We start from the raw sequence: 6,000 nt of genomic DNA, 5'->3' as shown, positions 1-6,000 counted from the left end.
GTGATAACTATATCGATGAGGGTGGGAATATCGGTGATATCTATATCGATGAGGGTGGGAATATCGGTGATAACTATATCGATGAGGGTGGGAATATCGGTGATAACTATATCGATGCGGGTGGGAATATCGGTGATAACTATATCGATGAGGGTTGGAATATCGGTGATAACTATATCGATGAGGGTGGGAACATCGGTGATAACTATATCGATGAGGGTGGGAATATCGGTGATAACTATATCGATGAGGGTGGGAATATCGGTGATAACTATATCGATGAGGTAGGGAACATCGGTGATAACTATATCGATGCGGGTGGGAATATCGGTGATAACTATATCGATGAGGGTGGGAATATCGGTGTCCTTGACGCTGCTCTGTAGCGATGTTTTAAATGTTTTCGTTGTAAGGATGGTGAACCCTACCCTTTTAATGCCGAAAGGGGTGTGGCCGTAGGTATGGTGTGGTTTGGTTTGGAGGACATACTGTGGAAAGGGCAGGACATGCTTACCCTTTTCGAAAACACCTGGTGTCGTCACTGATTTTCAGTCAGTTTTCACCGCATTTCACCTGTGGAAGCTGTTTCGGAGGATAATCGAGACTGGTTATTCTCAGGGGTTGACGTCATATAGATTGATTTCCCCTTTAATATTTTGTCATAAAGCGATATGGGACTCCTCGTCGTTATCGTTAACGGTTGCAGCTACCTCGCCTCCCTACTAACCGGCAAATGTTTTTGTTTTTTTGTTGTTTAACGCCGCACTCAGCAATATTCCAGCTATATGACGGCGGTCTGCAAATAATCGAGTCTGGGCCAGACAATCCAGTGATTGATATCATGATCATCGATCAACGCAATTGGGATCGATGACATGCATCAACCAAGTCAGCGAGCCTGACCACCCGATCCCGTTAGTCGCCTTTTACGACAAGCATAGTCGCCTTTTACGGCAAGCATGGGTTGCTGAAGACCTATTCTACCCCGGAATCTTCACGGGTATAACCGACAAATGAACATACTTTGACCTGTAGTTTCAGTCCAATCTATATTTTGTGCTGTATTTACAAGTTTTCGTTATCCTTATGGGTATGGTGTGATCTTAAACTCGAATCAAATTGTCGACATGTTGTGGTTATAGTATGACTCGCTTCAATACTTGTGACCAGCCATGAGAAAAAGGACCTTATGGTATTGTGACGTATTTTATGTTAAAACAGTATCACAGTGTACAGAACACAAACATACCATTCACTAGCTTCAATATATTTACTACAGAGATACATGGTATCCAACATTTTTCAGACCTATCACTGCTGATGTAATGATTGTAGTTGTTAGATATGATGCCTGATTAATTGAAAGAAGATATGTATGCTAGAATGTTATGAAATATTGTTTTTATTGAAGTACGAACCAACTAAAGAAAAAGAAGTAAGGGTAAGATTTATGGACGAACAACTAATTAATTATTTGAACTCGCTTTCGCTCGGTCAGATACAGAATAAGTCCACTCGTTTCGTAATGAACTATTGATACAATAAAACAAACTAAACAATATTCCGGCGCCTCATAGTCAATAATTTGTTCGCCTAACCAAGACCCGATTGTTAATAGACACCGTTATGTAGATCAATACATGGGTTCGGCGAAACTCAACATTCACTTAAAAAATACTCTCTGTAAAATGTTAGACCAATATTAAAGCAGGTATATGGACAGGCTATAGCAAGTGTTCTGGGATATGGGTGAGTAGTTGACACGACTTTGATCAGGTTTAATGACGACGTGTCGTAGTGATGCACACCTGTAACCACTTTGGTGAACCTAACAGGCATCCATACCCCTGAAAACAATTAGTACGAAACTGGGATTCGAACCTACGGGTTTAACGCTGCTTTAATATTATTTCAAATATATCACGGTGTGTCACCTTAAATATGGAGCAAACCCGAAATGTTGCAGGTCTTAGACGTTTCACACTTTGGTGAAACTTAAGAGCTCGAGTTTTGCTTGGTATATATTCAATATATTTTTGGGAGGTCGGGTAGCCTAGTGGTTAACCAGTCTCGATTATTCACCGAAACCGATTCCAAGGCCGTAAAAAGCTAAATAGCCTTTAATGGATTTTTTCTGCAAATTGTGTGAGTGGTGGGGGCTACAGGTAGAGTAGGGCATGCTTACACTTAGCGAACACCTGGTGAAATCACTGATTTTTAGTGATCCATTTATAATTTTCACATCTATTTGACCTTTTTCGCGCAATGGAATCTTTTTCAGCGGATATTGTCAGGCCCTGAGGATTTATATTATTTTGCAAACACAAAGATCGTTGATTGTGGCGACGGTTGCCCGATGCTGGCAAGGTAGCAGTCATCAATAGTTATACCGCCATCATGATCCAAGTCTTCCGAGTAATTGATCACTTGATACATGTACTGGATGCGGGCTTTATCGATTGACAACCTACACAAGCATTGACATTATACAAGTAATGGATGAGACGATACACGTCTGTTTATTGGCATCTACAGACCACTTTATACCAGGTTCCGGCTATTAGCTCAACAAAAGAATATTTACGGTGTTTGCAATGTGGGTGTGTGGATCTATATGTATCATCAATAACGCCTAGACATGTCTCGCTGTTGAAAAGACTTATTCGGGATCTAATGTGATCCTGACATCAACGCGTATACATTGTGAAAGCTTTATCACAGATAATTCAGTGAATACACTATAATCAAGACGATCGCGCCTTGCACACATGATATACATATTCTAGTATTCACATCCGGGGTATAAAAGGCCCTATATTAGTGTATTAGTTAGTCACATAAGATTCGACTTAATCTATCAGGGGACCTGCATCACTTCGGGCTTTCATCACATATGTGCCGTGATGGTATACTGTAAATACGACAAAATCCTTCCCATATCCAATAGAAATCTCTGCATAAAGCAGGGTCGATTTACGATTCCGACTATATCATGAGCATGTGTTTATGGAATCACTATCAAATAGTAATCATACCAGATATTCGCGAAAAGGTGAGCGTATCTGGTGGCACGCGTCACAACACATGCAAAGGCAAGTCAATTGTTCACCTAAAAGAACACATTGTGTAATACCAAAACGCGTGTTTATGTACTCTCGGAACAAATATTGAAAGCTCTCAACATCCCTTGGCTTATTCAACGACATTGCGTGTGGAGTTTATAGATCACTTAGAGGAGCTTATGCACACTCGATGACCCCAGCAACCTTGTTGATAGGCTGAGGTCACATGGCATTGTTTCGCCGATGGATCTTGTAACAAAATTCCACAAATTACGTCATCAGGTATTGTGACGTTATTGTAAACTTTGAGATGCAAGGCCCGTTCCACAAGGCGATCGTTTTGTAGCGCAACGACAGTCGTTAGTCTGTTCAAGTATGTGAGTTGCGATAGTTTTAGCCCTACGATAGTTTTGTGAATTCTTAAGGTTGACCGTTGTATGGTATTAAATTCATACGTTTCAACTTTCAACGTGTTTGAAGTATTATTCTGTAAAACTCAATTGGACTATGCCGTGGATCGTGTAGGTGTCAGCCTATTCATACTCAACAGCATAATTCTAAAAACGTTATAAATGGCAAGTAACAAAACAAATACTAAACTCGCTCCCGTGTAAAACCTATTCGAATTTCGCTCATCAGATACCACAACTATTCACTCGTTTCATAAAATTGGTATTACACTGGAGCTCGTTTAGTATTCTATATTAGATACACTTATCACTACATTTGGGACCGCCGTCATATAGCTGTAATATTGCTGAGTGCGGCGTTAAACAACAAACCAACCAACCAACTACATTTGGGATTACCCAGTTCAATCTGTTGTATTTATATGTATTTTGTCATTGTCGTAGATAATTTTAGATAAATCGTATGCTGGTGTGTGAAAAGTGCCATGTGTGCATGCAAGGATCTATCTATCTGTCTGTCTGTCTGTCTGTCTGTCTGTCTGTCTGTCTGTCTGTCCGTCCGTCCGTCCGTCCATCCATCCATCTATCTATCTCCGCCATAAATGCAAAGTGTGAGTGAATGAGTATGATTTTACGCCCCTTTCAGCAATATTCCAGCAATATCACGGCGGGGGACACCAGAAAAATCGCAAAGAACAATGAAGAACGATGTGTGGTTTATTTCACGATAAATCACTGTTCTATCATGACGTCACTTCTGGAGGTTCGAACATGCGCTCGCAACTTAATGACGTCGCATATTGAAGGGGGAGAAGAAAGTGAGGTGTTCCCCATGCATGTCGTTGGGCACAGCAGATAAACGCGATGGCCGAACGATCGCATCCCAAAGCGGGAAAGACATGACAATCGGTATTGGGAAAAAGGGTACAGGTAATTGACGAGGATTGTGAAAATATGCGGGAATATTCCATTTGTGCATAAAATGGACTTGTCCGACATTGCCGAGGTCGGATTCTATTGAGGGAATCATCATTTTTTTAAATACGGGTATATATTTTTAAAGCTTGTACATTTCAGTAACTAAAAGAGGTTGTTCATAATGTTGATACCTCATATAAAAAATATACTCCCCTCATGGTTTATTATCCCTGCAGTGTTTTATTGTACGATAAATAACTCCTACTCGTAGTTTATTTATACACCTGTATATATCACCTGTTTAGACTTGTTCTAAATATAGTGGAGTAGAAGTAGTTGGATTAGATGTGACCCCCACGACTCGAGTTTGGTCTATTCATCTACAGTAGGTCATCGAGCATAACTCTTCACCTCTTCCTGTTGACAAAACCCAGATACACGGCGGCTGACCGTCTAAGGGGAGACAAATAGGAAACCACAATGAATGATAGAGTAAGTGAGTTGGGTTTAACGCCGCTTTTAACAGTATTACAGTTATATCACGGCGTGTCAGCTTAATGTTGGAGGAAGGCCCGGAGTGATGCAGGTCTCAGACGTTTACCACTTTTAAAAGAACGTTTAAACCCAAGTCACGCACGCACCTAGTCCTCGTTTTAAGGGCGACCAAGAGCTTCTAGCTCCTTCCTCGAGTGAGTGAGTGAGTGTTGCGTAACATAGCCAATTACATCGCCTCACATCGCTGGGCATCATACTGGCTGAGTGAAATTGTTGAACCAAAGCTGTAAATTTTGCATTCCACCTCCACAAGTTTATAACCTGTAAAATTACACTTTTGTACAATTTCTTTCATTTCTGATAAGAATAAGTTTGGGTAACACGTGAAAATAAAATTCACGTCGCCATAAACCAACTTATCGGATTTGGTTAAGAATTTTCGTTTGATCACACAGGGAATATAATGTCATCCAGAACGATGTTTGGCATTGGATAGTATCCACAAGATGACTTCGTTGCTGACTAACCATGTCTCTCATTGATGGGAAACCGTGCCTCTCATTTGTGAAAGAATACCATGCCTTTGATTCCAAGATGGAAAATTATACCCTTAGTATATAGGTTAATCATGCCTTTAATTCGCGAGTGTAGATCATGCCTTAATTTTTTAGGGTAAATCATACCTTTTATGCATAAATGAAAATTCTCGAAGGGAAATCGTGTCTTTTATTCTTGAAAGTAAATCATGCCTTTAGCAGGCGAATTCATCGAGGTAATTTAAATCTTGCCTTTAATTCTTAAAGGTAAATCTTGCCTTCAATATCTTGAAGGTTCTTCATGCCTTTAATTTCTTGAAGGTACATCATGCCTTTAATTTCTTGAAGGTACATCATGCCTTTAAATTCTTGAAGGTACATCATGCCTTTAATTTCTTGAAGGTACATCATGCCTTTAATATCTTGAAGGTTCATCATGCCTTTAATTTCTTGAAGGTACATCATGCCTTTAATATCTTGAAGGTACATCATACCTTTAATTTCTTGAAGGTACATCGTGCCTTTAATTCTTGAAGGTATATCATGCCTTTAATTTCTTGAAGGTACATCACGCCTTTA

This window comes from Haliotis rufescens, unplaced genomic scaffold (assembly GCF_023055435.1).
Source record: "Haliotis rufescens isolate VD_foot unplaced genomic scaffold, xgHalRufe1.0.p SCAF_18, whole genome shotgun sequence".
Lineage (NCBI taxonomy): Eukaryota > Metazoa > Mollusca > Gastropoda > Lepetellida > Haliotidae > Haliotis > Haliotis rufescens.
This window is presented reverse-complemented; position numbering follows the sequence as displayed.